Consider the following 24,834-nt stretch of genomic DNA (forward strand, 5'->3'; position numbering starts at 1 on the left):
CAAATGAATCATATAGCAAAGACTTTTCATGAATAGTACTTCAAGACAAGCATCAATAAGTCTTGCATAAGAGTTAACTCATAAAGCAATAATTCAAAGTAAAGGTATTGAAGCAACACAAAGGAAGATGAAGTTTCAGCGGTTGCTTTCAACTTATAACATGTATATCTCATGGATAATTGTCAATGCAAAGTAATATAACAAGTGCAATATGCAAGTATGTAGGAATCAATGCACAGTTCACACAAGTGTTTGCTTCTTGAGGTGGAGAGAGATAGGTGAACTGACTCAACATAAAAGTAAAAGAAAGGCCCTTCGCAGAGGGAAGCATTGATTGCTATATTTGTGCTAGAGCTTTGGTTTTGAAAACATATAGAGATCATAAAAGTAAAATTTTGAGAGGTGTTTGTTGTTGTCAACGAATGGTAGTGGGCACTCTAACCCCCTTGCCAGACAAACCTTCAAAGAGCGGCTCCCATTTTATTTTATTTTTGTGTGGCACTCCTTCCAACCTTTCTTTCACAAACCATGGCTAACCGAATCCTCGGGTGCCTGCCAACAATCTCATACCATGAAGGAGTGCCTTTTTATTTTAGTTTTATTTAGTGATGACACTCCTCCCCACCTTTGCTTTCTCAAGCCATGGCTAACCGAATCCTCGGGTGCCGTCCAACAATCACATACCATGGAGGAGTGTCTATTTTTGTTAATTAATTTGGGACTGGGAATCCCATTGCCAGCTCTTTTTGCAAAATTATTCGATAAGCGGATGAAGCCACTAGTCCATTGGTGAAAGTTGCCCAACAAGATTGAAAGATAAACACCACATACTTCCTCATGAGCTATAAAACATTGACACAAATCAGAGGTAATAAATTTTGAATTGTTTAAAGGTAGCACTCAAGCAATTTACTTTGGAATGGCGGAGAAATACCATGTAGTAGATAGGTATGGTGGACACAAATGGCATAGTGGTTGGCTCAAGTATTTGGATGCATGAGAAGTATTCCCTCTCGATACAAGGTTTCGGCTAGCAAGGTTATTTGAAACAAACACAAGGATGAAGCGGTGCAGCAAAACTCACATAAAAGACATATTGTAAACATTATAAGACTCTACACCGTCTTCCTTGTTGTTCAAACTCAATACTAGAAATTATCTAAACCTTAGAGAGACCAAATATGCAAACCAAATTTTAGCATGCTCTATGTATTTCTTCATTAATGGGTGCAAGGTACATGATGCAAGAGCTTAAACATGAGCACAACAATTGCCAAGTATCAAATTATTCAAGACATCATACCAATTACTACATGTAGCATTTTCCGTTTCCAACCATATAACAATTAACGAAGCAGTTTCAACCTTCGCCATGAAAATTAAAAGCTAAGAACACATGTGTTCATATGAACCAGCGGAGCGTGTCTCTCTCCCACACAAGCATTTATTCAACAAAAACAAAAACAAGAAACATACAGACGCTCCAATTAAAGTACATAAGATGTGGCCGAATAAAAATATAGTTTCAAGAGAAGGAACCTGATAATTTGTCGATGAAGAAGGGGATGCCTTGGGCATCCCCAAGCTTAGATGCTTGAGTCTTCTTGAAATATGCAGGGGTGAACCACCGGGGCATCCCCAAGCTTAGACTTTTCACTCTTCTTGATCATAGTATATCATCCTCCTCTCTTGACCCTTGAAAACTTCCTCCACACCAAACTCAAAGCAAACTCATTAGAGGGTTAGTGCATAATCAAAAACTCACATGTTCAGAGGTGACACAATCATTTTTAACACTTCTGGACATTGCTCAAAGCTACTGGAAGTCAATGGAACAAAGAAATCCATCCCACATAGCAAAAGAAGCAATGCGAAATAAAAGGCAGAATCTGTCAAAACAGAACAGTCCGTAAAGACGAATTTTATTGAGGCACCAGACTTGCTCAAATGAAAATGCTCAAATTGAATGAAAGTTGCGTACATATCTGAGGATCACTCATGTAAATTGGCATAATTTTCTGAGTTACCTACAGAGAATTTTGCCCAGATTCGTGACAGCAAAGAAATCTGTTTCTGCGCAGTTATCCAAATCTAGTATGAACTTACTATCAACGACTTTACTTGGCACAACAAAACACTAAACTAAGATAAGGAGAGGTTGCTACAGTAGTAAACAACTTCCAAGATACAAAATAAAAACAAAGTACTGTAGTAAAATAAACACATGGGTTATCTCCCAAGAAGTTCTTTCTTTATAGCCATTAAGATGGGCTCAGCAGTTTTAATGATGCACTCGCAAGAAATAGTATTTGAAGCAAAAAGAGAGCATCAAGAGGCAAATTCAAAACACATTTAAGTCTAACATGCTTCCTATGCATAGGAATCTTGTAAATAAACAAGTTCATGAAGAGCAAAGTGACAAGCATAGGAAGATAAAACAAGTATAGCTTAAAAAAATTCAGCACATAGAGAGGCATTTTAGTAACATGAAAATTTCTACAATCATATTTTCCTCTCTCATAATAACTTTCAGTAGTGTCATGAGCAAACTCAACAATATAACTATCACATAAAGCATTCTTATCATGAGTCTCATGCATAAAATTATTACTCTCCACATAAGCATAATCAATTTTATTAGTTGTAGTGGGAGCAAATTCAACAAAGTAGCTATCATCAAATATAGGAGGCATATTGTAATCATAATCAAATTTATCCTCCATAACAGGTGGTACTAAAAGACTACTATCATTATAATCATCATAAATAGGAGGCAAAGTATCATCAAAGTAAATTTTCTCCTCAATGCTTGGTGGACTAAAAAGATCATGCTCATCAAAGCCAGCTTCCCCAAGCTTAGAAATTTCCATAGCATTAGCAACAATAGTGTTCAAAGCATTCATATTAATAACATTCCCATTAGCATGCATATAAAGTTCCATGGGTTTTTTAATTCTCTCTTCAAACACATCATGTCCTAATTCAAGATAAAGTTCATAAAGATCTCTCATATTTTTGTTGTTTTCCATTATGCCTAACTAGTGTAAACAAGAAACAAAAAGTTGCAATTGCAGGATCTAAAGGAAATAGCTTTGAGCACAAACACAATGGCGCCAGAAAAGTACTGTTACCTGGAACCGGAGTATGAGTGCCTTTTACCTTTCCTCCCCGGCAACGGCGCCAGAAAATAGCTTGATGTCTATGCCCCCTCCTTTTCCTGTAGACAGTGTTGGGCCTCCAAGAGCAGAGGTTTGTAGAACAGCAGCAAGTTTTTCCTTAAGTGGATCACCCAAGGTTTATGTGGAGACCCGGCATACCACTGCATGGTGTAGTATGCAAGTCTGATATAACACCAATGAAACACCGTTCCACTAGTATTATATCGCTCAGAGTGGTACAACAGAAACATATGCGGGTCCAAGGCATGTCTATAGAATTACAACATTGACTCTTTACAAAAGATCCACACAGCCTCCTACTTTACAATGAGGTAACACTGCAAATAAACTCCAGAAGAACGACTCGTGATCTAATCTTATCACGGACTCTATTTGTAGAGTATTTAACTAGCTATAGAGGCTAAGAATAGATTCTAGCTAAATAGGAGCTAGGTTTAGGAAACTAGTTTCCTTCTATGGCTAAACTAGGTTCTCTCCTTGTTGGATATGGTATCTGACTCCTCTGACAGGGTCCTGTCTCGTGAAGTAGTTGTTGACTCCTCGGCCTTCGAGTTGCACTGTAGATCCTCCTTTGATGCCTCCATATCTAAGCAGGGGATTTAAGAGTAGGATGAGTACGAGCGTACTCAACAAGTTCATCATAGAAAAGAGGTGTTTAATGCACTAGCTACAGCATTAGACCAGAAAGTCTAATACCAATGCAAGTTGTCATAACCATTTCTTCAAAAGGTTGCTTTTATTCAGAAGAACTATGTCCGTCAGCCTTCACCGGTTTACTAGAGCTTCATGGAGCTCCTTTCCGGCCGCGTTCGCAGTTCCATATCCCGGAACAGGGAGTGACAGGTCACGGTTCTTTACACTCTGCAGAGGTGTGTTGCTTTACCCATAAGAGATCTTAACCTTGGTGCCAACCGGGTGATCTTCCCGTCCACACTTCCTATGGTGTGAGGCCCGGTATAAGGTCTAGCCAATCATGTTCCTCCGCTACCTCGAACACCCACCCTTTGTTGCATGCCCCGACCCTGGGTCCTTGCCGGTCCCATTATTCCCACTCACGGGTGGACCCCGACCACGACGACAGTTTGGGATCGAACCAAACTCCTTCGCCGGTAGCTGCAACCCATCATAGACCACAATACCGTGGGGACTTAAGGCTTCCCCAGCCAACCGCTTGCACTTCGAGCGACAAGTGTCTACGGACTATGCCGGGGGGACTTAAGGCTTCCTCAGCCAACCGCTTGCCCTGACAGATACAAGTGTCTACGGTACAGCGCATCCATTGATGAACGAGAGGTGGAAACACTTTTGACTACTCCGTCCCACTCCGGATCTTATGGTTAACACGGGTATTACAGCACAAGAATCACTGGCGACATTTGTTGTTTAATCCTAGATGGATATAAGCCCGTGCAATGGAACCTCCACCATATCAACACAATCCATGGTTCCATTGCCCACCACATAGTCATATTCATAGTTATGAAAGTAGTGGTTTTGATTTTTATGCAATAGTGATAACCATAATACTTTGCAAGTAATTTGATAGAAATACTCAAATGACATGAGCAAGTGATGAACTTGCCTTTCTTGACTGCAAGATTATGCAGGCAAGGTCTTCGATACGCAATAACTCCAAATTCTGAAATAGCATCATCGTCCGGTAAGGACGATGTTTAAAAGATTGGCAAGGATGCAATAATGCATAAGTATGAGATGCAATCGCTCTAAACGTGACCTAACCCCGATGATTTAGGATTAGTAAGTTGTAATGATTGGTTCAGGGTGTGTTGCACTTTTAGAGTGATTCACATACAAGGTTCTTATTCAGGTGTGATTACTTGGTATTATAAACAGTTAGTTAATAGAGCATAATACTCAATTGAGCACACAGAGAATGATAATTGGCATAATGTTAACAAGTAAAGAACAGTGGTTAGTTTTAGTACTATATGGCATGGTTAATGATTGATTATCATATATTTCAAAAGAATAACTTTTGAAGAACATATTCTTTAATAAAGAACAAGTATGATAATTGGGGTTGTGGAGTTCTATGGTTTACTATGATTTCAACTAATTTCTGGAGTAGGTTTAGATGGATCACAACCTAGTTGGATTCATCAGCTACTAGGGCTTGTATTGTTGAATTAAGCCTAGGCATCCTAAGCATTTGTTCATTCAAGGTTGCTATCAAGATTGGTCATCTTGTTGGTGATAGCTAGCTACGGTTTATAGGTCCTTATAAGCAGGGTTGATGATGATTCTTTATTTACTTCAAAAGAATAACTTTTGAAGAACATACTTCTTAAATAATAAAAAGTATAACAATTAGGGTTTAGGTGGTCTAGGTTTTACTGTTGGTTCTATTTAAGTAAAGAATGAGTGGCTCCTAAATGGAATGGTGGATAAGTATCCAACACTAGTAGGGTTTAGTGGAATATGGTATGTGATACAGAATAGCAAGTATAGTTGCTATTATGGTTCATCATAAGGATGTGATGATAAGCATGGTTAATTAAGGATGGTGGTCTTTGGTAATGGAATCTAGGGTTTACACTTGGTTGGCCCTACTGGATTATTTAGGTCTAATGAAGATGAACACATGGGATGCTAGTTAGTAGTGATAGGATTTCCCATATTTTATGTGGATTCTAACTAGTATTTAGTTGCTAGATATGAATTTATGTTTACTGGTGAAGTAACATGATCACATGTTACTTAGGTTTAGGTTTGGGGATCCATTTAGGGTTCATAAGAAGTAATGGATCTAGGTCTAAATGGCATTAGGGTTTTAGGATTACACATGAAATGATGAGTTCCTAGTTTTCTACCATATGGAATTAGTGTTGTATAATTTTTATTTAGTTCATAAGTTAATAACTTCATTAATAAAGTTGAAGTTATTAATAACTTTGAATTAAAAATTAATATTGGATTTGACATTTTCTTATTTTCAATGAATTAATAATTAAGGTAATTGTTAATCAGGGTTTAAATCCTTCTAATAAGGATTTAACAAAATAATAAATAAAGAAAATTAGTTTTCATGTTTTCTTTATTTACTTACTGGTTTTATTTATTTTATAAATGTTTCCTTAATTTCTGAATTTTAATTGCATTTAGAATTAAAAGAAAAGGCTTAATTAACAAGTATTAAATAATTGATTTTTTATTAAAAATAAAGATTTCATATTATATTTTTATTGGATAGAGTTTACTTTTCTAAGAATTTTGATATATTATTTGTATGTTTCTGAGTTGAAATGAATTTTCTATGTATTTATAGAGTTGTAGATATTTTCTGGAATTATGTAATAATCTAAAACATTAGGTGTACCGGTTGGGTTGTTACCCCCAGGGACAGACAGGTGGGCCTCGGTCCACGTCGGCTGCCACGCGGACGGAGACCGAGTCAAAGAGGTAACAGGCCCACGGCCACGTTGGCCTTGCCGGCGGCTCAACGCCGGCGGCCAGAGAACGACCGCGCCGCCGATTTAGGGCCTCCCCCGATGCGCGGCTTAGCTCTCTCGACTCCTCTCGACACGCGGAACACCGTGGTGGTGTTGGATTTCTGAACGGACCATCGGAGCATCGCCGGCAAACATCCCCGCGGCGGAGCACTCCGGCGGAACCTCGAATCCTAGGCTACAATTGATGGGAATGCACAAATAAGGGTTCTCTGGAAGTGCACACTCACCCTGAGGCTGATAGGCTGCTCGACGAAGGCAAGGGTAGTCGGAGTTGAGCTCGGGGACATGAATTCCGGCGGGCTCCGACGAAAGGGAACGGGCAAATTCTCCCGTTCGAGCACGCCGTTTCTCGATTCCTTGTGGGGGATGGGCAAGAAGAGCACGGCGGTGACTATGGTGTGCTTATCTTGGCTTGGGAAGGCCTCCATCGCCGGCGGTGATGGTAACCTGCGGAGACCGTGTGTCGGTATGGGGGGAAAATGGAGCAGAGGAGGAAGAAATTCGGGGCTAGGGTTCGTCCAGGGGATTTTATACGGCGAAGGAACAAGCCTCGTCACGCCGTCGGTTGAGGAGGGGGCGCCAGCGCGAGGAGAAGCCGTCCACGACGTCGAGGTGGCCTCCATGCGCCAGAAGAGATGAGGACGACGCCTCTCCTCTGTTACTTTAGCGAAAGGGTATTTTGGGCTGGCGTTGGGCCGTGTTGGTGGGCTACTGCTGGGTTGCTACGGGCTTGGTTGCTGGGCTGCAGCCTAGGCTGCGGTGCAGGTAAGGTCCAGGTAGGTTTTTCCCTCCTCTCTTCTTTTTCTATTTTATTTTCTGTTTTCAATTCTGGTTTTTATAATTCAAATTTGAATCTTCTTATTTTGCAGGTGTTAAATAATTGGAGTTTACTGAGTATTTAGTGCAATGACCATTACACCACTCACCCAATTGAGAATAGCATTTTATAGTTGATTAAATTTCACAAATGTGGGCTTATTCAATATAGCAATTAAACATGAGTTTGTATTCTCATTTTCTTTTTCTATGAATCAATTTTGTATGGAATGATTAATGTTGATACTTTCAACTTAAAGTAATTCAGAGGTTGAATTAGGACTTGGTTTCCATTTGGGAATTGATCACTTGCATGTTATTTTATGTGCACACTTATGTGTTAATAAATTGGAAATTCTACTAAGGCTCCTTCAAATTTTAGTACTATTATTATAGTTTGATATCATCATAACTTATCTAGAGTATGTACTACTCTCATTATGGTTGGGTCTTAGTTATAAAGACAAGTGGTTGATCACCACCATGGTTTTAATCATATGGTTTAGCTAGTGAGAAATTCTAGGTTCTAATTATATTCACCTGTTGGCAAAGGGTTTAACTCTCAATTATGGCCTAGGTTTTGATTGTGATCACCCAAGTGGTACACAAACTAGGGTTGAGATATAATTCTAGATTGTAGGAATGAGATGTCACCATAATGTATTTGGTAGGGTTTAGTCTCCCCTAACCAAGATAAGATGGTTACTTGCTTAATATTTCATGTGCTTCTCTAATTACTAATGATTTGAGAATTGGTTTTATCTTCTACCAATTCACTTCTCTTCTTATCCTCAATTAATCATTAAAGTAATTACAATGGTTAAAGTTCTTTTTATAGTTAACTTTGGTCATATGGATTGATGGTTTCTCCCATATAAAGTATAGAGTTTGTCTCTAAAGTTTTTCTTGGTTCATTAATTTATGAAATGTAGATAGGGTAGGATTCTACTTATGCTCACCAAGTGATTCACAAGTTAAGGTTAGGATATAAGCCTAGTTTTGCTTACTGGTTACCTCCCTATTATTTCATGTGGTGAATGATATCTACTTATCTTATTAGGATTTAACTTATCCTCACATATCTCAAAAGCATGATCATGGATTAGGCATGATCAACTTGCTCTTAATATCTCTACCTCAAGTTCTTAGGGTTTATGATCATCACTGAATTAATAATGATCAAGGTTTGGCTTTCTAAGGATCTCTCATTAAATGGGGTTCTCACTTCCATGATCAAGTATTGTCTTGATCAGCTAAGGTATAGTACTTATACTTTACTTTCTTGGATGGGACTACTATGGTTGCCTCTAAAGTTTATATCCCAGGAGAATTGCCTGAGATATTATGTTAGGGTTCTACTCAACAATGATGATATGATCATCTGGTTATAAGAATAGTTCTCTCTCTCAAATCCAGGTGTTGCCTCATCTATTTTTAGTGTAACTCCATAGCTTGAGTTCTCTCATATAGGAATGGTTTATTCTAGGTTATGGTGTACTCCTAATACTCTAGTTCAATGGTTGTCCTTTATTCTTAAATAGATAAAGCTATGTTTTGTATGATTGGTCTCTCTCATTTTGGAAAGGACTTTAATACTAACTTAAGGTTAGGCCCCATAGGGATTGATGTCATCATCAATAACTATGTTTAACATAAATGGTTTCTCTCTCTAGGAATGTCTTGAATAATATCCTAGGGTTCCTCTTAAAGATGATGATTTGAATACTTGGATGTATATCCAAGGTTTAGCTCAAGGTTTGTTATTGCTTCTCTAATAATTGTTATAGAACTCTCACCTCTCTAGGTTTGATGTATAATAATATGGAATGGAGAAGGATATATATTTATAGAGTTTATCTCCTTGTCTTGTTTCCATGAATGAAGTGAAATGAATACCATGAGGTTCATGGTAGGATCATAGATTAGTTTGAGGCATGGAAAAGATTAGTCAAGAATGGCTTCTCCATTTTATTGTTACTTGATTTGCAATTGAATTGGTGTTCATATGTTATGACCAGGAATATCATGTTGTGATCTTTAATAAGATCAAGTAGTTGCTACTTGATTAATAAATTCTTGTGTTGATTTTATTTCCATTTGATCTAATCCCTTAGGTCAAATTATCTCTATCCAAAACAAGGTTTTAACAAAGTCACATTGAGGTTTATAGCGCTTGACTTGATGAGCTACTTCAATTCCACCAACGTCAAGTGAAACTTCGATTCTTTGTATTTGTTTTACTTTAAAGCGCGAAAATTCCCTAGATTTTCTATGCATGAATGCAATGCACACATCTGTTTCCTCTATTTTTGTAACCCCAATACCTGGGATATTACAGTCTCTACCCCTTAAACTAAACTTCGTCCTCGAAGTTTGAACTCTCTCACGTTTCCGCAGTGTGGATCTGACTTGTGCAGTCTACGACTTTTCTCGAACTCCGTATTGATCTTACTGGATATAATTGAATATATCCCTTGTCCAGATTCTTCCTGGAATCCATTATGGTTTGTCTCTGAACACTAGTTTCTTACTCCAGTTCTATGATTTTTCTCTGGAATCTAATAATACCTGTCTCTGAGCCATGGCTTCTAACTTTAATTATTTGATTTCTTTCAACCCTATAGTCTTGTTTCCTTTCTCATTGAAGAATCAATGATGTGACTGCTTCTTGTCCTGACAGTCTTAATTGAAGACTAATTGGATAACATTCTCCTATTTGATAAAATAGGTCTTTGTTTTCCCTTACTACCAAAACTGTAATAATAGTACTTGGTAAGCTACTGACCATGGAAATGGTCATGATGGTTTATTTCCTTAAGAATGGATTAGACTCATTTAGTCCATCCAATCAGGGATTATAGTTGATACCTATAACTATTTTGGGTTATTTAGGTTCCATGAAAGGAATCATTCTATTAGTCTTTGGTATTGGTATATTCAATCTTCTTCGGTATTTGGCCTTTTTGAGCTGTATTTTGTCTATGGTATTTCCTTCATCCAACTTCATTAACCTTAGATTACTTGAGCTATCGAACTGCTGAGTAAATATTACTCACTTGCTCAAGTTATAGTCCACTTCTTACTTCCTCGAGGTATAAATCTCGGCTTCTGGTCTGACATCCTTCTGAAAGTAGTGTTCAACAATCCTATGAAAATAAGATCGAACTTCCTCTCAGTTCAGACCTTCATCAACTATCTTGCTCAAAATATTGAGTTATTATATAGCCAACTCACTCTTTACTCTACCCCTTAGAGTTTCCTTATGGTCTTCAGCTCCTTTTCTTCCAATTATTGAACTTATGATTAGAATATTGATCTAGGTTCTAGCTTACGGTTTGTATTCTTCTAAGGTCTCACGAAGAATGTTTGTGGTGTATCCACTCAATTGTGGACATCCATCATGAATCCTTCTACTAAATGATTATAGGTCATTATTATTTGGTTAACAAAATTTTATTTGTTCACAACTTCTTGGTACAAATAATCCAATGGTGGACTACTTGATACCAATTGTGGCTATTTGTTATCAAAAAGATGGATTCTAGTATGGGTTTTGATCAACTGGTCGGGACATCTTCTACTCTATCTCGTAGTATTGATCCTATGCCAATTGTGGTTTTCTGATATCAACTATGGTCTTCTTATATCAGCTATGATTTCATATATCATCTTCCTTCATTCAGGGTTTATTTTGCAAGAGAACCACTAACTGACACTATGAATATAGTATCCGAAGTGATTTCCCATGCATTCCCTCTTCTATGATGACTATGGTTCTGCTTGAGCTTCACCATAATCACCAGATTTCTCACCTTCATGCTTCTTATGTACTAAAGTACTCCTTTGTTGAGGTAAAGCATGAGTTTTGATTGGTACTTCCTTCTGAATAATGTGGTTGCTTCCCACAACTTTACTTCCTTTTTCTGATGAAACTTCATCTTGTCTTTGGAATCTTCACAATTCATCACTTCCTCACACGTTTACCATTACCCTCTAGATCTGTAGCATCAAGTAAGGATGTGATATTGCAACATGCATTTGCATACCAAAGTCAAACTTCATGTATGGATCTAGTCAAACAATGAAAATCCAATAAAAATCCAAGAAGATTCAGCTTTGTGCTTATAATACACACCATCGTAGGCCTGAATATACTAGTTGAGTAAGACATCTCTAAACCTCAGGCTCTGATGTGTAGTATATAACACCACATAAGATAGGTTTATATTGTGATACTTAGCACATAAATTTGGCATTCTACTATTTGTCTTGACATTTACCTGAATTGCACAATTGCAATGAGATAAACTTGAAACAAAGTGGTCTAGGATAGTTGTGGTTGACCTAATTTTGTTTGGAAGCATTAACAAAGTATTATACCATATATAAGTGCTATTGAGGACTATTTTGTATGATACCACTAGTTCTAATATGGTTACTCTGAATACATATTTATTAGTATATAGTTCCTATACTTCTAAGCGTTTCTACCATAAGCATATGGTCATGATGTGCTTGGCACACTTCCCATATTTTTGGAACACAGTTCTTGCACTATTGTTTTGCACTTGGCTTCTTAGTGTACTCTTCTTAATTAATTATGAGGTTCTAGTCCATCACATAATGATTCTCGGGTGAATCATATATGATTTCTATCTCTACCATGTAAATAGGCACATTTTACTCATATCTCTCTTCCTTACCTCCCATGATTGACTCATCATGATTTATACTACCTCATATCACTTGATTTTATCACTTACTACCAGTTGTTTCACAAGTTCAGATAAATTTACTTACCCTATTACTTGTCTGGGTCTACATATTCTATTAGGATATCTTAATTATCTTCATCACTTGATTTACTCCTATTACATGTCTGAATAGTTCTTACTTAATCATAACATATGTTGGTACACATCTTCCAATACGATATCTTCCTTATGGTTGTATCCTTTCTTTGGACTACCATGTATTGTATACCAACAGTGATCTACCCATCTATTGTTTTAAGGACTTATTGATGTGCTACATGTTTTGGATTAACTAACTAACTTCACTTAGGAAGGATAGGTAGGAAATGTTGACTCAAGTGTGTCAGGATTATTCTCAAGTGAATATCCATCTCAAGTCATAAGAAAATTTGGTTCAACTAAGACAACTTCCTATAGACACTACCAATCCTATAGGTCTCCTTTAAAGGGTTTTAATCCTAGGGTCAAAGCATTTGCTCTGATACCAACTGTGGAGACCCGGCATACCACTGCATGGTGTAGTATGCAAGTCTGATATAACACCAATGAAACACCGTTCCACTAGCATTATATCGCTCAGAGTGGTACAACAGAAACATATGCGGGTCCAAGGCATGTCTATAGAATTACAACATTGACTCTTTACAAAAGATCCACACAGCCTCCTACTTTACAATGAGGTAACACTGCAAATAAACTCCAGAAGAACGACTCGTGATCTAATCTTATCACGGACTCTATTTGTAGAGTATTTAACTAGCTATAGAGGCTAAGAATAGATTCTAGCTAAATAGGAGCTAGGTTTAGGAAACTAGTTTCCTTCTATGGCTAAACTAGGTTCTCTCCTTGTTGGATATGGTATCTGACTCCTCTGACAGGGTCCTGTCTCGTGAAGTAGTTGTTGACTCCTCGGCCTTCGAGTTGCACTGTAGATCCTCCTTTGATGCCTCCATATCTAAGCAGGGGATTTAAGAGTAGGATGAGTACGAGCGTACTCAACAAGTTCATTATAGAAAAGAGGTGTTTAATGCACTAGCTACAGCATTAGACCAGAAAGTCTAATACCAATGCAAGTTGTCATAACCATTTCTTCAAAAGGTTGCTTTTATTCAGAAGAACTATGTCTATCAGCCTTCACCGGTTTACTAGAGCTTCATGGAGCTCCTTTCCGGCCGCGTTCGCAGTTCCATATCCCGGAACAGGGAGTGACAGGTCACGGTTCTTTACACTCTGCAGAGGTGTGTTGCTTTACCCATAAGAGATCTTAACCTTGGTGCCAACCGGGTGATCTTCCCGTCCACACTTCCTATGGTGTGAGGCCCGGTATAAGGTCTAGCCAATCATGTTCCTCCGCTACCTCGAACACCCACCCTTTGTTGCATGCCCCGACCCTGGGTCCTCGCCGGTCCCATTATTCCCACTCACGGGTGGACCCCGACCACGACGACAGTTTGGGATCGAACCAAACTCCTTCGCCGGTAGCTGCAACCCATCATAGACCACAATACCGTGGGGACTTAAGGCTTCCCCAGCCAACCGCTTGCACTTCGAGTGACAAGTGTCTACGGACTATGCCGTGGGGACTTAAGGCTTCCCCAGCCAACCGCTTGCCCTAACAGATACAAGTGTCTACGGTACAGCGCATCCGTTGATGAACGAGAGGTGGAAACACTTTTGACTACTCCGTCCCACTCCGGATCTTATGGTTAACACGGGTATTACGGCACAAGAATCACTGGCGACATTTGTTGTTTAATCCTAGATGGATATAAGCCCGTGCAATGGAACCTCCACCATATCAACACAATCCATGGTTCCATTGCCCACCACATAGTCATATTCATAGTTATGAAAGTAGTGGTTTTGATTTTTATGCAATAGTGATAACCATAATACTTTGCAAGTAATTTGATAGAAATACTCAAATGACATGAGCAAGTGATGAACTTGCCTTTCTTGACTGCAAGATTATGCAGGCAAGGTCTTCGATACGCAATAACTCCAAATTCTGAAATAGCATCATCGTCCGGTAAGGACGATGTTTAAAAGATTGGCAAGGATGCAATAATGCATAAGTATGAGATGCAATCGCTCTAAACGTGACCTAACCCCGATGATTTAGGATTAGTAAGTTGTAATGATTGGTTCAGGGTGTGTTGCACTTTTAGAGTGATTCACATACAAGGTTCTTATTCAGGTGTGATTACTTGGTATTATAAACAGTTAGTTAATAGAGCATAATACTCAATTGAGCACACAGAGAATGATAATTGGCATAATGTTAACAAGTAAAGAACAGTGGTTAGTTTTAGTACTATATGGCATGGTTAATGATTGATTATCATATATTTCAAAAGAATAACTTTTGAAGAACATATTCTTTAATAAAGAACAAGTATGATAATTGGGGTTGTGGAGTTCTATGGTTTACTATGATTTCAACTAATTTCTGGAGTAGGTTTAGATGGATCACAACCTAGTTGGATTCATCAGCTACTAGGGCTTGTATTGTTGAATTAAGCCTAGGCATCCTAAGCATTTGTTCATTCAAGGTTGCTATCAAGATTGGTCATCTTGTTGGTGATAGCTAGCTACGGTTTATAGGTCCTTATAAGCAGGGTTGATGATGATTCTTTATTTACTTCAAAAGAATAACTTTTGAAGAACATACTTCTTAAATAATAAGAAGTATAACAATTAGGGTTTAGGTGGTCTAGGTTTTACTGTTGGTTCTATTTAAGTAAAGAATGAGTGGCTCCTAAATGGAATGGTGGATAAGTATCCAACACTAGTAGGGTTTAGTGGAATATGGTATGTGATACAGAATAGCAAGTATAGTTGCTATTATGGTTCATCACAAGGATGTGATGATAAGCATGGTTAATTAAGGATGGTGGTCTTTGGTAATGGAATCTAGGGTTTACACTTGGTTGGCCCTACTGGATTATTTAGGTCTAATGAAGATGAACACATGGGATGCTAGTTAGTAGTGATAGGATTTCCCATATTTTATGTGGATTCTAACTAGTATTTAGTTGCTAGATATGAATTTATGTTTACTGGTGAAGTAACATGATCACATGTTACTTAGGTTTAGGTTTGGGGATCCATTTAGGGTTCATAAGAAGTAATGGATCTAGGTCTAAATGGCATTAGGGTTTTAGGATTACACATGAAATGATGAGTTCCTAGTTTTCTACCATATGGAATTAGTGTTGTATAATTTTTATTTAGTTCATAAGTTAATAACTTCATTAATAAAGTTGAAGTTATTAATAACTTTGAATTAAAAATTAATATTGGATTTGACATTTTCTTATTTTCAATGAATTAATAATTAAGGTAATTGTTAATCAGGGTTTAAATCCTTCTAATAAGGATTTAACAAAATAATAAATAAAGAAAATTAGTTTTCATGTTTTCTTTATTTACTTACTGGTTTTATTTATTTTATAAATGTTTCCTTAATTTCTGAATTTTAATTGCATTTAGAATTAAAAGAAAAGGCTTAATTAACAAGTATTAAATAATTGATTTTTTATTAAAAATAAAGATTTCATATTATATTTTTATTGGATAGAGTTTACTTTTCTAAGAATTTTGATATATTATTTGTATGTTTCTGAGTTGAAATGAATTTTCTATGTATTTATAGAGTTGCAGATATTTTCTGGAATTATGTAATAATCTAAAACATTAGGTGTACCGGTTGGGTTGTTACCCCCAGGGACAGACAGGTGGGCCTCGGTCCACGTCGGCTGCCACGCGGACGGAGACCGAGTCAAAGAGGTAACAGGCCCACGGCCACGTTGGCCTTGCCGGCGGCTCAACGCCGGCGGCCAGAGAACGACCGCGCCGCCTATTTAGGGCCTCCCCCGATGCGCGGCTTAGCTCTCTCGACTCCTCTCGACACGCGGAACACCGTGGTGGTGTTGGATTTCTGAACGGACCATCGGAGCGTCGCCGGCAAACATCCCCGCGGCGGAGCACTCCGGCGGAACCTCGAATCCTAGGCTACAATTGATGGGAATGCACAAATAAGGGTTCTCTGGAAGCGCACACTCACCCTGAGGCTGATAGGCTGCTCGACGAAGGCAAGGGTAGTCGGAGTTGAGCTCGGGGACATGAATTACGGCGGGCTCCAACGAAAGGGAACGGGCAAATTCTCCCTTTCGAGCACGCCGTTTCTCGATTCCTTGTGGGGGATGGGCAAGAAGAGCACGGCGGTGACTATGGTGTGCTTATCTTGGCTTGGGAAGGCCTCCATCGCCGGCGGTGATGGTAACCTGCGGAGACCGTGTGTCGGTATGGGGGGAAAATGGAGCAGAGGAGGAAGAAATTCGGGGCTAGGGTTCGTCCAGTGGATTTTATACGGCGAAGGAACAAGCCTCGTCACGCCGTCGGTTGAGGAGGGGGCGCCAGCGCGAGGAGAAGCCGGCCACGACGTCGAGGTGGCCTCCATGCGCCAGAAGAGATGAGGACGACGCCTCTCCTCTGTTACTTTGGCGAAAGGGTATTTTGGGCTGGCGTTGGGCCGTGTTGGTGGGCTACTGCTGGGTTGCTACGGGCTTGGTTGCTGGGCTGCAGCCTGGGCTGCGGTGCAGGTAAGGTCCAGGTAGGTTTTTCCCTCCTCTCTTCTTTTTCTGTTTTATTTTCTGTTTTCAATTCTGGTTTTTATAATTCAAATTTGAATCTTCTTATTTTGCAGGTGTTAAATAATTGGAGTTTACTGAGTATTTAGGGCAATGACCATTACACCACTCACCCAATTGAGAATAGCATTTTATAGTTGATTAAATTTCACAAATGTGGGCTTATTCAATATAGCAATTAAACATGAGTTTGTATTCTCATTTTCTTTTTCTATGAATCAATTTTGTATGGAATGATTAATGTTGATACTTTCAACTTAAAGTAATTCAGAGGTTGAATTAGGACTTGGTTTCCATTTGGGAATTGATCACTTGCATGTTATTTTATGTGCACACTTATGTGTTAATAAATTGGAAATTCTACTAAGGCTCCTTCAAATTTTAGTACTATTATTATAGTTTGATATCATCTTAACTTATCTAGAGTATGTACTACTCTCATTATGGTTGGGTCTTAGTTATAAAGACAAGTGGTTGATCACCACCATGGTTTTAATCATATGGTTTAGCTAGTGAGAAATTCTAGGTTCTAATTATATTCACCTGTTGGCAAAGGGTTTAACTCTCAGTTATGGCCTAGGTTTTGATTGTGATCACCCAAGTGGTACACAAACTAGGGTTGAGATATAATTCTAGATTGTAGGAATGAGATGTCACCATAATGTATTTGGTAGGGTTTAGTCTCCCCTAACCAAGATAAGATGGTTACTTGCTTAATATTTCATGTGTTTCTCTAATTACTAATGATTTGAGAATTGGTTTTATCTTCTACCAATTCACTTCTCTTCTTATCCTCAATTAGTCATTAAAGTAATTACAATGGTTAAAGTTCTTTTTATAGTTAACTTTGGTCATATGGATTGATGGTTTCTCCCATATAAAGTATAGAGTTTGTCTCTAAAGTTTTTCTTGGTTCATTAATTTATGAAATGTAGATATGGTAGGATTCTACTTATGCTCACCAAGTGATTCACAAGTTAAGGTTAGGATATAAGCCTAGTTTTGCTTACTGGTTACCTCCCTATTATTTCATGTGTTGAATGATATCTACTTATCTTATTAGGATTTAACTTATCCTCACATATCTCAAAAGCATGATCATGGATTAGGCATGATCAACTTGCTCTTAATATCTCTACCTCAAGTTCTTAGGGTTTATGATCATCACTGAATTAATAATGATCAAGGTTTGGCTTCCTAAGGATCTCTCATTAAATGGGGTTCTCACTTCCATGATCAAGTATTGTCTTGATCAGCTAAGTTATAGTACTTATACTTTGCTTTCTTGGATGGGACTACTATGGTTGCCTCTAAAGTTTATATCCCAGGAGAATTGCCTGAGATATTATGTTAGGGTTCTACTCAACAATGATGATATGATCATCTGGTTATAAGAATAGTTCTCTCTCTCAAATCCAGGTGTTGCCTCATCTATTTTTAGTGTAACTCCATAGCTTGAGTTCTCTCATATAGGAATGGTTTATTCTAGGTTATGGTGTACTCCTAATACTCTAGTTCAATGGTTGTCCTTTATTCTTAAATAGATAAAGCTATGTTTTGCATGATTGGTCTCTCTCATTTTGGAAAGGACTTTAATACTAACTTAAGGTTAGGCCCCATAGGGATTGATGTGATCATCAATAACTATGTTTAACATAAATGGTTTCTCTCTCTAGGAATGTCTTGAATAATATCCTAGGGTTCCTCTTAAAGATGATGATTTGAATACTTGGATGTATATCCAAGGTTTAGCTCAAGGTTTGTTATTGCTTCTCTAATAATTGTTATAGAACTCTCACCTCTCTAGGTTTGATGTATAATAATATGGAATGGAGAAGGATATATATTTATAGAGTTTATCTCCTTGTCTTGTTTCCATGAATGAAGTGAAATGAATACCATGAGGTTCATGGTAGGATCATATATTAGTTTGAGGCATGGAAAAGATTAGTCAAGAATGGCTTCTCCATTTTATTGTTACTTGATTTGCAATTGAATTGGTGTTCATATGTTATGACCAGGAATATCATGTTGTGATCTTTAATAAGATCAAGTAGTTGCTACTTGATTAATAAATTCTTGTGTTGATTTTATTTCCATTTGATCTAATCCCTTAGGTCAAATTATCTCTATCCAAAACAAGGTTTTAACAAAGTCACATTGAGGTTTATAGCGCTTGACTTGATGAGCTACTTCAATTCCACCAACGTCAAGTGAAACTTCAGTTACTGTGACTGTTTTACTTTAAAGCGCGAAAATTCCCCAGATTTTCTATGCATGAATGCAATGCACACATCTGTTTCCTCTATTTTTGTAACCCCAATACCTGGGATATTACAGTTTATCGAACTCATGGAGGAAGAGGTCAAAGATATCCCTCTCATGCAACCCTGCAACCACAAAGCAAGAAGTCTCTTGTGTCCCCAACACACCTAATAGGTGCACTAGTTCGGCGAAGAGATAGTGAAATACAGGTGGTATGAATAAATAGTAGCAGTAGCAACGGCACCAGAAAAGTGCTTTGCCCAGGACAGTAAACAAGCAGCGGTAACGCAGCAGTAGTAACGCAGTAAAACAGTAAACAAGCAGCGATAGCAGTATTTAGGAACAAGGCCTAGGGATTATACTTTCACTAGTGGACACTCTCAACATTGATCACATAAATAAATAGATAGATGCTAGACTCTACACTCTTGTTGGATGATGAACACCATTGCGTAGGATTACACGAACCCTCAATTCCGGAGTTAACAAGCTCCACAATATTCAATGTTCATATTTAAATAACCTTAGAGTGCAAGATAGATCAACACGACTAAACCAAGTACTAACATAGCATGCACACTACTACCATCACACTATGAAAGGAGGAATAGATCGCATCAATACCATCATAGTAATAGTTAACTTCATAATCTACAAGAGATCACAATCATAAACTACGCCAAGTACTACATGATGCACACACTGTCCACATTACACCATGCAGGAGGAATAGAATACTTTAATAACATCACTAGAGTAGCACATAGATGAATTGTGATACAAAACTCATATGAATCTCAATCATGTAAGGCAGCTCATGAGATCATTGTATTGAAGTACATAGGGAGAGATTAACCACATAGCTACCGGTACAGCCCCGAGCCTCGATGGAGAACTACTCCCTCCTCATGGGAGACAACAGCGTTGATGGAGATGGCGGTGGTGTCGATGGAGAAGCCTTCCGGGGGCACTTCCCCGTCCCGGCGGCGTGCCGAAACAGAGACTCCTGTCCCCCAGATCTTGGCTTCAGGATGGCGGCGGCTCTGGATGGTTTCTCGTACCGTGGCTTTTCCGTCTCGAGGTTTTAGGTCGAGGAGGCTTAAATAGGCGAAGAGGCGGCGTCGGAAGGTCAACGAGGCGACGACACTATAGGGGGGCGCGGGCCACCCCCAGGCCGCGCCGGCCTATGGTCTGGTGGGCCTGTGGCCCCCCTCTGACGACTCTCGGGTGTTCTGGATGCTTCCGGGCAAAATAGGACCCTGGGCGTTGATTTCGTCCAATTCCGAGAATATTTCCTTACTAGGATTTCTGAAACCAAAAACAGCAGAAAACATCAACTGGCCCTTCGGCATCTCGTCAATAGGTTAGTTCCGGAAAACGCATAAATATGACATAAAGTATGCATAAAACATGTAGATATCATCAATAATGTGGCATGGAACATAATAAATTATCGATACGTCGGAGACGTATCAGAACCCCAAGAGGAAGGTGTGATGCGTACAACGGCAAGTTTTCCCTCAGTAAGAAACCAAGGTTTATCGAACCAGTAGGAGCCAAGAAGCACATTGAAGGTTGATGGCGGCGAGATGTAGTGCGGCGCAACACCAGGGATTCCGGCGCCAACGTGGAACCTGCACAACACAACCAAAGTACTTTGCCCCAACGTAACAGTGAGGTTGTCAATCTCACCGGCTTGCTGTAACAAAGGATTAGATGTATAGTGTGGATGATGATGTTTGCAGAAAACAGTAGAACAAGTATTGCAGTAGATTGTATTCGATTAAAAGAATGGACCGGGGTGCACAGTTCACTAGAGGCGTCTCTCCCATAAGATAAATAGCATGTTGGGTGAACAAATTACAGTTGGGCAATTGGCAAATAGAGAGGGCATGACCATGCACATACATGATATGATGAGTATAGTGAGATTTAATTGGGCATTACGACAAAGTACATAGACCGCTATCTAGCATGCATCTATGCCTAAAAAGTCCACCTTCAGGTTATCATCCGAACCCCTTCCAGTATTAAGTTGCAAACAACAGACAATTGCATTAAGTATGGTGCGTAATGTAATCAACAACTACATCCTCGGACATAGCATCGATGTTTTATCCCTAGTGGCAACAACACATCCACAACCTTAGAACTTTTTGTCACTGTCCCAGATTTAATGGAGGCATGAACCCACTATCGAGCATAAATACTCCCTCTTGGAGTTACTAGCAAAAACTTGGCCAGAGCCTCTACTAACAACGGAGAGCATGCAAGATCATAAACAACACATAGATATAAATTGATAATCAACATAACATAGTATTCTCTATCCATCGGATCCCAACAAACACAACATATAGCATTACAGATAGATGATCCTGATCATGTTAGGCAGCTCACAAGACCCGACAATGAAGCACAATTAGGAGAAGATGACCATCTAGCTACTGCTATGGACCCATAGTCCAGGGGTGAACTACTCACTCATCACTCCGGAGGCGACCATGGCGGTGAAGAGTCCTCCGGGAGATGATTCCCCGCTCCGGCAGGGTGCCGGAGGCGATCTCCTGAATCCCCCGAGATGGGATTGGCGGCGGCGGCGTCTCTAGAAGGTTTTCCGTATCGTGGCTCCCGGTACTGGGGGTTTCGCGATGAAGGCTTTAAGTAGGTGGAGGAGATAGGTCAGGGGGGCACACGAGGGCCCCACACGACAGGCCGACGCGGCCAAGGGCCAGGCCGCGCTGCCCTGGTGTGTCGCCACCTCGTGGCCCCACTTCGTGACTCCTTCGGTCTTCTGGAAGCTTCGTGGAAAAATAGGCCCCTAGGCGTTGATTTCGTCCAATTCCGAGAATATTTCCTTACTAGGATTTCTGAAACCAAAAACAGCAGAAAACAGCAACTGGCTCTTCGGCATCTCGTTAATAGGTTAGTGCCGGAAAATGCATAAATATGACATAAAGTATGCATAAAATATGTAGGTATCATCAATAAAGTGGCATTGAACATAAGAAATTATCGATACGTCGGAGACGTATCAGCATCCCCAAGCTTAGTTCCTGCTCGTCCCGAGTAGGTAAAGGATAACAAAGATAATTTCTGGAGTGACATGCCATCATAACCTTGATCATACTATTGTAAGCACATGTAATGAATGCAGCGATCCAAACAATGGTAAATGACATGAGTAAACAAATGAATCATAAAGCAAAGACTTTTCATGAATAGTACTTTCAAGACAAGCATCAATAAGTCTTGCATAAGAGTTAACTCATAAAGCAATAATTCAAAGTAGAAGTATCGAATCAACACAAAGGAAGATTAAGTTTCAGCGGTTGCTTTCAACTTATAACATGTATATCTCATGGATATTGTCAATGTAAAGTAATATACAAGTGCAATATGCAAGTATGTAAGAATCAATGCACAGTTCACACAAGTGTTTGCTTCTTGAGGTGGAGAGAGATAGGTGAACTGACTCAACATAAAAGTAAAAGAAAGGCCCTTCGCAGAGGGAAGCATTGATTGCTATATTTGTGCTAGAGCTTTGGTTTTGAAAACATAAAGAGAGCATAAAAGTAAAGTTTTGAGGGGTGTTTGTTGTTGTCAACGAATGGTAGTGGGCGCTCTAACCCCCTTGCCAGACAAACCTTCAAAGAACGGCTCCCATGAATTATTTTTATTTTTGGGTGGCACTCCTTCCAACCTTTCTTTCACAAACCATGGCTAACCGAATCCTCGGGTGCCTGCCAACAATCTCATACCATGAAGGAGTGCCTTTTTATTTTAGTTTTATTATGATGACACTCCTCCCCACCTTTGCTTTCTCAAGCCATGGCTAACCTAATCCTTCGAGTGCCGTCCAACAATCACATACCATGGAGGAGTGTCTATTTAGGTTAATTAATTTGGGACTGGGAATCCCATTGCCAGCTCTTTTTGCAAAATTATTGGATAAGCGGATGAAGCCACTAGTCCATTGGTGAAAGTTGCCCAACAAGATCGAAAGATAAACACCACATACTTCCTCATGAGCTATAAAACATTGACACAAATCAGAGGTGATAAATTTTGAATTGTTTAAAGGTAGCACTCAAGCAATTTACTTTGGAATGGCGGAGAAATACCATGTAGTAGGTAGGTATGGTGGACACAAATGGCATAGTGGTTGGCTCAAGGATTTTGGATGCATGAGAAGTATTCCCTCTCGATACAAGGTTTAGGCTAGCAAGGTTATTTGAAACAAACACAAGTATGAAGCGGTGCAGCAAAACTCACATAAAAGACATATTGTAAACATTATAAGACTCTACACCGCCTTCCTTGTTGTTCAACCCCTTTACTAGAAATTATCTAGACCTTAGAGAGACCAATTATGCAAACCAAATTTTAGCAAGCTCTATGTATTTCTTCATTAATAGGTGCAAAGTATATGATGCAAGAGCTTAAACATGAGCACAACAATTGCCAAGTATCAAATTGTCCAAGACATTTTACCAATTACTACATGTAGCATTTCCCGTTTCCAACCATATAACAATTTAACGAAGAAGATTCAACCTTCGCCATGAACACTATGAGTAAAACCTAAGGACATATTTGTCCATATGCAACAGCGGAGCGTGTCTCTCTCCCACACAAAGAATGCTAGGATCCATTTTATTCAAACAAAAACAAAAACAAAAACAAACCGACGCTCCAAGCAAAGTACATAAGATGTGACGGAATAAAAATATAGTTTCACTAGAGGAACCTGATAATGTTGTCGATGAAGAAGGGGATGCCTTGGGCATCCCCAAGCTTAGACGCTTGAGTCTTCTTCAAATATGCAGGGGTGAACCACTGGGGCATCCCCAAGCTTAGAGCTTTCACTCTCCTTGATCATATTGTATCATCCATTCATCCTCCTCTCTTGATCCTTGAAAACTTCCTCCACACCAAACTCAAAACAACTTATTAGAGGGTTAGTGCACAATTAAAATTCACATGTTCAGAGGTGACATAATCATTCTTAACACTTCTTGACATTGCACAAAGCTACTGAAAGTTAATGGAATCGAAAAATCCATCAAGCATAGCAAAACAGGCAATGCGAAATAAAAGGCAGAATCTGTCAAAATAGAACAGTTCGTAAAGACGAATTTTATTGAGGAACCAGTCTTGCTCAAATGAAAATGCTCAAATTGAATGAAAGTTGCGTACATATCTGAGGATCACTCACGTAAATTGGCATAATTTTCTGAGTTACCTACAGAAAAAACAGCCCAGATTCGTGACAGCAAAGAAATCTGTTTCTGCGCAGTAATCCAAATCTAGTATGAACCTTACTATCAAAGACTTTACTTGGCACAACAATGCAACAAAACTAAGATAAGGAGAGGTTGCTACAGTAGTAACAACTTCCAAGAGTCAAATATAAAATAAAAGTGCAGTAGTAAAATCATGTGTTGTCTCCCATAAGCGCTTTTCTTTAACGCCTTTCAGCTAGGCGCAGAAAGTGTGTATCAAGTATTATCAAGAGATGAAGCATCAACATCATAATTTGTTCTAATGATAGAATCAAAAGGTAACTTCATTCTCTTTCTAGGGAAGTGTTCCATACCTTTCTTGAGAGGAAATTGATATTTAATATTACCTTCCTTCATATCAATGATAGCACCAACAGTTCGAAGAAAAGGTTTTCCCAATATAATGGGACAAG

The sequence above is a fragment of the Lolium perenne genome, chromosome 4 (genome assembly GCF_019359855.2).
Source record: "Lolium perenne isolate Kyuss_39 chromosome 4, Kyuss_2.0, whole genome shotgun sequence".
NCBI lineage: Eukaryota > Viridiplantae > Streptophyta > Magnoliopsida > Poales > Poaceae > Lolium > Lolium perenne.